This window comes from Teleopsis dalmanni, chromosome X (assembly GCF_002237135.1).
Source record: "Teleopsis dalmanni isolate 2A chromosome X, ASM223713v2, whole genome shotgun sequence".
Classification (NCBI taxonomy): Eukaryota; Metazoa; Arthropoda; class Insecta; order Diptera; family Diopsidae; genus Teleopsis; species Teleopsis dalmanni.
Window position 1 is genome coordinate 96,497,037 of NC_051848.1, and position 12,456 is coordinate 96,509,492.

Below are 12,456 nucleotides of genomic sequence, written 5' to 3' on the forward strand. Positions count from 1 at the left end.
TGAGAAATAGAGAGAGACAAATAAAGAGCGAAAGAAAGAAATAGAGAGAGAGAGAGAGAGAGAGAGAAAAAAGACAGAGGGAGAAAGAGAGAGAGAGAGGGAGAGAGAGAGAGAGGGAGAGAGAGAGAAAGAAGAAAAATTTAAAAAAAAGATAGACAAAGAAAAAAAGGAAAGACGGAAACGTGTGAGAGAGAGAGTGAGATACAACTTATATTACCCAAAAATATAAAAAAAATTATCAGTTGAGTAAATTAGATACTCATTTTAGTGTTAAATATTTTTAGTGAGCGCTGACTGAATGTTTTTATAACGTGTATAATATGCCAAGCTTAATTATCCGCCGCTACTTTGTCACAGTTACAGTTTAAACTCGCTAAACGTACTTAAGTGATGTTCGAACATCAGTGTTGTATGTACGCCTTTAGATGTTCATTAGTTTATTCCGCCATACATATTAAATCATTTTATATAGACTCACATACGACATGTTTATATATTATGTTTGATCGTAAGTTTTGTTGTTCACACAAGTCAACGTTGCGCCTTTCAAGAAAGTTGTGTTTTCAATTACTGAAGTGAATAATAAAATATGTAAAAATTTAAAAAAAAACGAGGTAAATTAATAAACACCTTAAAAAAATTTTCTTTGCCCCACTTTTCCTTAAAAGTTGCAATATATCAGCACAAAAAAAAACTACACATTTTCAATTTTATTCAATATTGCAAGTAAAAGCACTCAACAAGTGGCCGTGTCTGTGCTGTATGTTAAAGTTGTTGTTTTTGTTGTTGTTGAAAATTGGCAAGTGTAATTTAAATGCATCAGGTTGGGTTGAACGTGCAACATTTTTCAAGTTCAATTAAATGGCATTCAAGCAAGGAATTGAAATGAAATTGCTACCAATTTTTAAAAAAAAAAAGATAAATATATAACGTTCTGCCCCAAACTACTGTGTTGGCACTTTCGTTGCAATAAAAATATTTTGATACATACAGGCTACGCAAATGAGTGAATACACATACACAAACATACTAATGCATAAATATTGTTCCAATCATAGCAATTGAAATGCAAAATACTCAATATCCCAGCTTCCATTTACTGTATTACACGCCCTTGCGGTAATCGAGCACGACACTAAAGCCGTTAACGCACTACAATTGCATGCAACGAGAGCAGAAGTAGAAGCAGAGCCAGGCAGAAGCAACGAAGTGTTTTAAGGCCATATCTGCCAACAACTACAAAAATTGCAAAAAAAAAACAACAATAAAAACAAATATTAAAAAGAAAAACAATAGCAAAAACAAAAAGTAAACAAAACGTGTAATCACAAAAAACACACAAAAACAAAAGCACATGAATGCATTTAATTCACGATTTGTGATGGCACGAGACAACAAAAATTTTACACATAACAATAGAAAAGAAAACAAACCGATATCAGCAGTCAGCGCTTGTTAACTAGCATGCAACATTTAAAAAACACACAAAACGCACACAAAAAAGCAACATAAAGCAGCCCAAACACCCGCAAAACGCCACACATCAAACTGTTACCTAACCGATATTTACAGCATCCAACAAACGACAACAAAACTCACTCATACACACTTTTCATTACAACACTAAACACCAAACGCCCAAGTTCGATGAGAGCTTGAAATATCAAACATTTAGAAAGCAAAAACAAAAAAGAAGGAAGAATGAAAAAAACATTCATAAAAAATTGTATTTGCCCCTCTGCCAACCATACAAAGTCATCAAGTGCTTAACAAACAAGTGCTGCAAAATGTAGCTAATGCGCTGGTATTTTGTTGTTGTTGTTGTTGTTACTGCAGTACTCCTTAATGTTTTCTAACGAGCTTGATAGTCAGTCGGTAACATTTGGTCGCATAAAATATATGTATGTTACGTATGTATTCTATTATTTTTTGCAAAAGAACTTGCCTTAAAACGTTTAGCAAAAGCATTGATAATTCAAGTCTCTAATCAATGAAATCATAAAATAAAGCTCTGTGTTGCCGATGCTGCATACTTATTGCAATATTAGCCAAGTGTTTGACGGTGGCGCTGCTGTGTGCGCTGACGCTAACGTAGAAGCAGTTTTTTTGCTGTCGCAGTTGGCTTTAACTTTTTTCTTCGTTGCCTTCCGTGCTGCTTTCTAAATAGTAAAAATAAAACAATTTTTTTTTATTTCTTTCTCTTTTACGTTTTAAGTTCTTACGCACAACAACTTGTGTGAATGCTTTTAAATGCAGGAGCGTATTTGTCTTGATTACTATTTTTTCTTAACAGTTTAATATTATTAAAATAAAATAAATTTTTTGTGCAATATGCAGAAAAAAGTGAAAAATGAAAAACATGTTTAATAAACAATCAAGAAAACGGTTGTAATTTTACAGTAATAAATCCAAGAACTCGTAAATAATTAATTTATATTTTACATAATATATTTTATTAATATGCCAAACATGTGCCAATATATTTTATAATATTCTTATAGTAATTTAGTAGTAAACAATATGAGTTAGCGAATAACTGGAGATTTGGACATAAAAATGTACAAGATCAGACATGTTCCCTGATTTAATAGCACTGTTTTAGTGACTAATGCCGAACAGAGCTGTCATCTAAGCCAACATATATTTAATACAAAATTTTCCACTTCACAATATAGATTGTCTAATAGCTGATGTAGGTGATAAAATTGTGAAAACTAAGAATTTTAAAATTTTAGTGCTGAGACTCATCAAGAAACAAAATGATGACATATCGCACATTATCTTCAAAAGAGGCACAACTCGAAATTCGTCAATTTTGATTTAATGTCTAGAACTTGCTTATAGTTTACCTGTCTACCAACACCCAAAATTTCACTTTGTTTTTATCATTGCAAATTTTCGAAAAAAGACAGTTATATCGCTTTTATTTATATATCTCTTTTATTTTATATTTCATAATGATGAAACTGATACACAAATTGTGAATTTAGGTTGTTTTCTGACTTAAAATTGAAGATATGTATGTAAAAGTGGTGTTCTTTTAATAGGACGGTGAAGCGAGTGTTAGTTTTATTGCACAAGAAATTCCGCTGTTTTGTAATTCCACGTTTTGTTCAAGTCAATTGGCGAATAATTTTTGTTGGCAATATTCTACAGATCGTGTCTATTCGGATAAGTTTTTATCGTGACAGTGTAAGACTTGAGCCCACAAAAAGCACCTTTTTAGAATCAGATAGTCATCAGATAGTGAAATACATCGAACTGATGACTTTCAGTAATCAAAGGCTAAAGATGTTAGAAGCTTAGTAATTGAGTTTTCATATTTATCTAAACTAGAAGATAGAACGTAGTGAACGTTAATTATAGGTGATAATAGGCTATTCTAAAAGATTGAGACTTCACAGGAGTATACTCTTTTATGCGGGTTAGGATATCCATGATTGTTGGGTTGTTGGGAGATGGCGTTTGTTTCGACGAATTATACTCATAGCAAAATTCAAACAATGTACTGAATAAAAATTCGATTAAACAGTATGAAAATTAACATCGTGATATAGGCTCAAACAACATGCTGCAATAACATTTTGATTAAAATTTTAATTAGAAGTGCGTTTTATTTATATTATCTTTTGGAATCAAAAACTGTGCAATTTTGTATAAAAATAATCATATAATCATTATAAATAAATTTAAAATTTTATTTAAAATATAAAGACTCTTCACTTTGCTTCAAAATGCAACAAATGGTTCTTAAATAGAACTATTTTAATTGTTATTTTAATTGATATTTATTATTATTTTTTTTTATTCGATTTTATTACAATTGCCTAATTTTTAATTAAGTTATAATTTATATACTATAATATAATTGAATATTTTTATTTTATATTGATTATCAAAAATACTGCACAAAGGCGCTCCTCATAAAAGTCAAAAGAGAAAAAACACTTGAGCTAATTTCGTTACAATCGAACAAGTTGGCGCAAAAATCTTTAAAAATAAAAACAAAAACAAAAGCAGAAAGCAAAGAGCAAAAAAAAGCCGGTCCAGGCAATGACGTTGTCATGAATAATAAAATCAAACTTGCTGTTGATAACCAAAAACAAAAATGAAAACGAAAACTAAAAAATCACTGCTACGATTGTCTTTTTACGCAGTCGACTTCGCCTTCGCCTTCTCTGTCGCTGTTTCTGTTGCTACAACAGCTTTGCGTAGCTAAAGAATGGCAAAGCAAAATAAACTGATATGAATGAATATGCAAATCAGAGGGAAAAAGCACTTTTGTTTACAAACATGTAACTTTAGCATGTATGATTGATATTGTCATATATTTTAATGTATGACAAGCAAGCTCAGCAAATTTTTGATCAAGTACGTAATTGAGTACGCGCTAAGACAACCAAAAAACATTGTTATTGTTGACAATAGTGAACGACCGACCTTTGTTGCTGACTGCGTACTACAAATAATAACATAAGCAACATGAGTATGTTAGCAGGTATGTTAATATGCATTTTGCATATTTGCACAAAGTTTTGTTTATTGCTTTATATATGTACTGTGCTTGGAAAGCAGTGAAACATAAGAAATAACATGACGTATACGCAACATAACTAAACAAAACTAAGTTTAACGCATATGAGAATAAACGCAAACTGCAAAGCTCGCAGTAGCAGCAGTACTCGTAGTAGCAGCAGCAGCATCAATAGTCGTAGCCGTTCGTAATAACAGCATTCAAATTGATGTTGTTGTTATAGCTTTTTCTCACTGCTTCATTGATTACACACTGAGGTCTTCGTGGTTTTTGTATGCTGCCATACTTGCTTACTGCTTACTGCTTACTGTCGTTATTTGTGTGTTATTTGTGTACTGTTTCGACGACGTTAACGTCTCTGCGGCCGGCCTCTGTGCTTTCTGTATGCACACAGCGTAGTGCCTCTGTGACTTTAGCTGGTGTGACTGACTCCAAATGTAATTTAAATGTATGTGTATGTATGTAAGTGCTTGTGTGGCGCTATGTTGTGTCTCTGATATGGGCTGCGGCATTTCTCGCTTTTGTTATTACTACTTCTGGTTGCTTTTGCTTTTTTGCTGTTATTGCTGTTATAGCTGCTTTTTGTTTGCCGTTTGCCGTATGCCGTATGCTGCCGTTGGTTGTTGTTGGTTGTTGGTTGTTGTGTTTAGGGGTATCATCGTTCTAAAAGTAAACTGCCTGTTTCAGTCTGTCGTTTGACGTGCACAGTGGCATACAGTCTAGAGGCGTGAATATACGAAAATATTTGAATTTTTTGTATACAACGTGCAAATGTCGTATTCTTCGTTGTTACTTTTGTGTTTTTGTTGTTGTTATTGAAATGATGATTTTTTTATTGTGAGTTGCTTAAGCTTTTTATTTAAGTTTTCATATGAATGCCATAGCGTTTTGTGCATAAAATTATAAATAATTAAAAAAATAAAAAATACATAAAATCGTATTGGAAAATTAAAACAAAATTGGCGCAAATTTTTTTAGCATCTGGAAGTGTTGAAATTAAGCTATGATATGTAATTAAATTGATTAAGAAAAATATAATTTTTTTTTATTTCACTTGCATTTGAAAAGAAATATAGCCATAAAAATTTTAATATTTTTTTTATTGCCGGTTTATTGAAGTCGTCAATATTGTCAATTAACCGTTAAATAACTGGTGCCGCTAACTTGTTCCTTGCAAAAAAAAGCAAACAAAATAATAGTTTTTGTTTATTTTTTTATCTATGTAGGCTTCATCAATTTTGAAGTGTAAATTGCAGAAATCATAAAAGTTTTGAATAAAAAATTTTGCTTTAATTTGCGAAGTGTTAAGTGCATTTGTTGTTGCGGTTGTTAAAAAATTTTAATTGAAAATTTAAATTTAAAATTGCAGACAGAAGTCGAGTCTCGTCAAACGCTTTGATTTCCAACACAAATTAAGTAATAATTCAGTTGCTCAACAGCCTTGCATTTGCTAATATTTTCAATGCAAATGAAGTGAATCTCTGTTAGTTTACACTGTTAAATATTTACAATTAGTAGCTGTAAAAATTCAAGGCAACTTTAAAAAGTTCATCCAAAAATCAAATAAAACAATTAAACCAATTAACAAATAAACAACTTCACGGGAAGGTATGTATATTTTATAAAAAATAAAATTTCAAAATTTTATTTAATTTTTTTTAAGTGCTATAGTTAAATATATTCAAAAATAAAAAAAAAAGTTAAAACAAAAATTTTATAAATTATAATTGTTAAACAATATGGAATGAAAATACAAAAAATTGTTATATATAACATTTAAAAAAAAATTTATTATTTTATAAATTATACACTCAAAACTGCTTTTGTGTGGTAGATAGGGACTGCTAAAAAAAATGCACAAAAAAAAAATCGCATAAAAAAAACTCGCACAAAAAAAAAATCGCGTAATAACCCCCCAAAATAAAAAATGAAATCGCATAAAAAAGACCGCTTAAAAACAGATTTGACTGTATTAATAAAAAAAATAAATTATTTTAATCAGATTTAATATACACTTATTTTTAAATAAATAATATGGTATAAAATTATAAACTCAAAGAATACATATAGATGTGTATGAAATATATATGTAAATATAATATATATTAATTAAATTAATGTAATATATATATGTACATAATATGTATGCATATATATACATATATATAATAATATATATGTAATAATAATATAATAATACATATATAATAATATGTATTTAATAATAATATATATATAATAATATGTATTTACTAATAATATATATATGTAGTATATATATAACATATATGTATATAAAATGAGTATCAAAAATTTATTTTTTATACATTTTTGTACGTTAACGTTTAATAATCAATTCAGAAGACAATTTGTGACTTAATAGTAAATAAAATAAAATTCAAATAAATTCTACCAAATGCGCCAAGTAACAAATTAATTTATATACCACATCATTCATTGTATTAAAATAACAACTATTTGTTGTCAAATTTTATGACTTCTTATAATAGTTTGTCAACAAACAAAATGAGAATTATAATATTAAAAAAATTGCAGGATTAACCCTGGACGTATAATCATAATTCTACTAACGTTAAGAATAATCATACGTAAAAATGAAGTGCAATTTTCAGAGTTTATATTTTGCCGTTATATTAATTTAAATGTGTGCAAGTTTTTTACAAGTTTTTAAAGAAGTATTTATTTATTCAAATTAAAACAAAACAGTAATACTTTCAAACACATTTTTTAAATAAACATAATAAATATAATATGCCAATGATTTTCACTTAAAAAGGAATTGCATTTTTCAAAATTATGTATTAAGAGTAAATGTTCAATATTTCTTAATATTTTTTTTTTATTTTTATTTAGAATAAATCAAAAAATAATAATAGAAACAAAAAAGTAAATGAAATTTATATATACTTATAAAATGAACAACTTAAAGTTAGCTTATACAAATAGCAAGTCATATTGAGATCGTCATAAATGTTACGAAAATAATTAAAATTATTATAGGAACTTTGGTTCAAATCAGCTAATTTTAGTTATATAATAATAATTAATCCTATGCAGAAATACACTTAAAGCATGTATCACGATTGTGCTCTCTACAAATCGGCTTTTTACAAGAACTACATCTAATGTTTGTCATTCTTTTTTTCTTATATGAACAATATGTTCGACTAGAATTAGATTTTCCACCTTTCTGATCATTTTCTTCATCTTTTTGTAATATTTCAACAATATTAAATCTCTTTGATTCCATTTCTATTAAAACTTTACTGAAATTTGAAAGAAATAGAAGTTTTTCAAAATACTTTATTAGCCATAAAAGTTACACAAAGTATAATCATACGTAAAAATGACGTACAACGACTCAATATCTAACTTATGTCATGACTTACCGACACTTATCATATACCTTACGCAAGAGTTAGATCCCGACTGAACATATCAAGAGCGCGAGACCAATATATGAACACAAAAATGAAATAACTGTAAAAAACGAAAACGTGTACGTCAAATTTACGTACATTATGCGTCCAGGGTTAATAAACAATCAAAAAGTCGATTGAGTTTTTACATTAGTAATTCTAATACAGCAGAAAAAAGATTGTTTAGTCTAAATATCAAGTGACGATCATACGTCATTGTATCTTTTACTATGCTTATGTAGCTTATATGTGAGTTATAATCCGATATTACTTCTTAGTTGATTTAGTAGCACTGTTTTAGTTCTTATGCCGAACAGAATTGTCATCTAAGACAAAACATGTCATCTAAGACAAACATGTTTAACCATACCAGCTCATTAAATATTTTCGATCTTTTGAGGCTATTAAACACTTGTTTGTAGTTGGAAAAAAATATGTATAAATATGTATTCAAAGTTGATATAGTCGTTTTAAGCCCCTATTGGTGTTAACCAACTATTTTAAGTATTGTTTTAAGCACTTTATTAAGCTTAATGGAAAGATTTTAATACCTCACATCTAGCAAAGAGATAATTCAATTACTGTTTTAGCTTTTCAATTGCATTATTTTTGGTGGTTTGGCTAGTGTTGCTCAAGATTCAGACTCATCTGCAAGTTTAAAAGTATATTAAAAGCGATTATTTCACTGCTATCGAAACGCAATGTTTCGGTAAGATATTCGCTTTACCTTTCTAGAACTTGGTTTGCCACGGGTGATGATATTACTTATTATAGTAAATTATATTCTTTATCATAGAATATATTTTTAATTTTAGGATATATTGCTGATTTTACATATTGTAAGTTTTTTGTCTGCTGATAATTTTTTTCTCTATTGTAGCTGATATTGTTATTGTTGTTATATTATGTCTAAATGCATGTACTATTATTATCAAAAACGAGATTAGACAGATTAGACTGTTTCTCCAAGTCCGATTTCTTCAATGAAAGACAATAGATCCTATATTTCCCAGTTTTGAGTCTCTATATGTGCTATTGTGAATATGATTAAATATTAAGGTTCTTTGAGAAATGTATTTACTTTTATATATTAATTTTATCTGTTAATGGATTAAGAAAATTGAAAATTGCATAAAATTTTTTTTTTAATTTAATTTTATTTAATAGATACAAAAAACGCAAATCACAGTAAAGAAAAATGTGCATTTATGGCGTTTTTGATTGGTAAACCTGGGGTAATTTTTTCAGTCGCGAAGCACTTTTAATGCACTTTTAGTGCAATTTTATTTTCGATTGATGAATCTGGAGTAAAATATATAACACTCGATGTCAATTTATAACACTCTATATATTTTGTCAGAGTAGCTAGATTACCGTGAAATTAACAGCTGTTTTATATGACTTGATCGATAAGGTGTGATTTGATTCGTTATATGTATTTATAAAAAATTGAAAAAAATTTCTACTATAGTAACACTACTGAAAAAATGTTAGATTACTCTAAAAATGTGCGATTGGGCAAAAACTATTTTATAGATCGAGAGTAAATCTAATAATGGTTAATTTATTAATTGTTTTTAATTTAATTAAAATTTGAATATATACTTTTTTTATTTTAATTTGTAGTTATTTTCAATAGTAATAAAATAAATAAAATAGTTTATTTATTTAATAACGTTGAATTTTTTTTTACTTATTTTTCTGTTATGAAATAAGTAAAAGTTCTTACTATTTTTCTTGTTAATACAAATAATTAAATATTTTATGTTTTATTAATTTGCAATTTTATATCTAAATAATAACAAAGTATATTATTTAATTTTTTTAATATTTATCAAAAAAAATTGTTTTTATTTGGAATACTTTTATTAAGGATAGTAAAAAATAAAATAAACTTTAAATAACTTTTAAATAATTTTTAAATTATTTTTAAATAATTTTAAAATAAATATAATAAAATAAATTTTAATTAAATAAGATGCTGTTTAAAATATTGTATATCAAAGTTTTTTGCAATGATAAATTTTAACCCATTTTAAATACTTTTTAACGTTTTTGTTTTTTTCTTGTGACTTCAACTGTTATTTTAACACAATTTGCATAGATTTTTAATCCAATATTTATTTTTTGTTTTTTTTTAAATTTTTTTGTATGTTTTTTATTTATCAATTTTACCTCTTTTTTCTCGCACTTCGAACGAACATTTGCGGGACTTCATTCAATTACAGCCGGTTCCATTCAATTTCTCTCTCCGCACCTCTAATTTGAATATTTGATTATCAACGCATCAAATTCCAAAGTCGCTACTGATTAACACAAATAAATAACACACAAAGCATATTAATTAATAATTTGTTGTTGTTGTTGTTGGTGGTGGTGCCGTTGGTGTTGTTTTTTTATAAATTCAGTTGATCTCGAATATGTAACAAGCAGTTGAACTGATAAAAAATTCATTCATAATATTTTACTATTCATGTGCTTATGGAAGGCAATCAAATTAAAAAATTTATTTAAGAAAAATAAAAAATAATAATTAATAGAAATAATTTAGTTAATGGAAACATAATTTTTTATTACATCCTTTAACCCTTTATGTCTCCATACAACATATGAATTTATTAAGCGAGTATGATGTGATCATGTACGAGGGCTGTTTGATAAGACGATAATAGCTGCAATAAATAAGTATTGGAATATATATTTAATATAATATTTTGGGAGTTTTTTATAATATATATTGTATATTATAAAATAAATTGTATTATATTTTTTATATATTTATTAAAATATATTATTATTATTATTTTAATTGTTATTGTATTGCATTAGTGACTTATTTTCAACTATTGGTTATTATGTTTTGGGAATTCGCACTGGAACTTACAAATTTGTTGTGCATATATTTTGTTATATTGAAGTTACATAATTTTCCCGATATAAAAGCTTTTTTTGTTTTGACACAGTGATTTTATAGAATTTGGATTAAAGAAAAATACGATTATTTAAACAAATAGGAAGCTTGGCAATTAATATGGTCTCTGTTTCATCATTTGGAATATTTCAAAACTTTTACAGTGAGGTCTATTGGAGAGCATCAGAATTACTAAGCATCACAGACACCTAAATGAGGTGCTAATTTAGTACGTGATGTAAAAATCTATGACCCAACATATTAAATAAACACATAATTTAATCTCTTTAAATAAATAAACTAATAAACTATTAATACCTAGTAAACTTGCGTTGAAAAAAGTATATGTGCTTACTAATAAAGAAATATATAAGATTAGTCCGTTCATAACATTCGGTAGAAGTATTTACATATGTTGTCAGTAAGGGTACTGCGCTCATTCACAGTAGAATAACAACGTGTATACTTTAAGGCAGTATTGGAATATATATCAACGTAATTCAGTAGAACTATTCCTCTAAAGAATATACATATTTGTAAAAGCTAAATAAGTATATCAGAAGCATTTCTGCGCACACTCGGAAAAATATACTCTAATCAAGTACTAGTTAAATTGGCCTGATCATTTTGTTAAAAACATTTTACCTCATATGGAAAAGAAGATATGAAAACTAAGATGTGGTATAGTTGAACCAAAATGATGCGTCTGGTTGAATTAACCACATTTTTTTTTGAGTGTAGATTTATAGCTGTGCATGGGACATGTATGCATCGCTATACATCGATGACAAAAGAGAAGACGAGCCAGCACTCTTCCTTAATAAACAGGCTCGAAAAAAGACGGGCTCTTTTTCTAAGTGTAAATGACATTAATATAATTGACTCGAAGAAGACAAAATAGTAATGTCAATAACATCTGTAGCTTTGAAAACAGTATAATAATATTACAAGAAAAGACCATTGATTTGAAAATTCATGTAGAAAATATCGTATAAATGTTTTTAATGTTTAAGATCGGTGCACACTAGCGGCAAAAACCACACGGTATCGCTACACAGCTGTATAAGCGGTTTTGACACACATTAGGTAATGTCGACCAGTGCATTAAAACCAATGAAGCTGCTCCGATAGAATAGCAGGAACTAACTTGATTATGCAGACCTGGCTATACCAAAGATCGCTCTCTCGTTATGTGTGTTATATTTTTCTCTATTATTTCTCTATTTTCTCTATTATCTTTATTATATGTTATATTTTTCTCTATGTTTTTTATTTTGTGAAAGATACATAATGAGAACGAAGGAATAAAAATTTTTTTTTAATTTTTAAATCAACAAAATTTAATGGAATATACTGAATTAATATATATAAATAAATATATAAATTAATATATTTAAAAACATAATAAAGTAAACATTTAAAGTACGTAATACGACGTAATTTTAAAAACGAACTGTTGGGTGCTGATAATTATTGCGCTCCTTTATTAAATAACATTTGTAAAATATTTTTTCTGCATTGTTACAAAAAAAAATAAAGTTCTTAAATATTCTTAAATATAAATTTAAAAA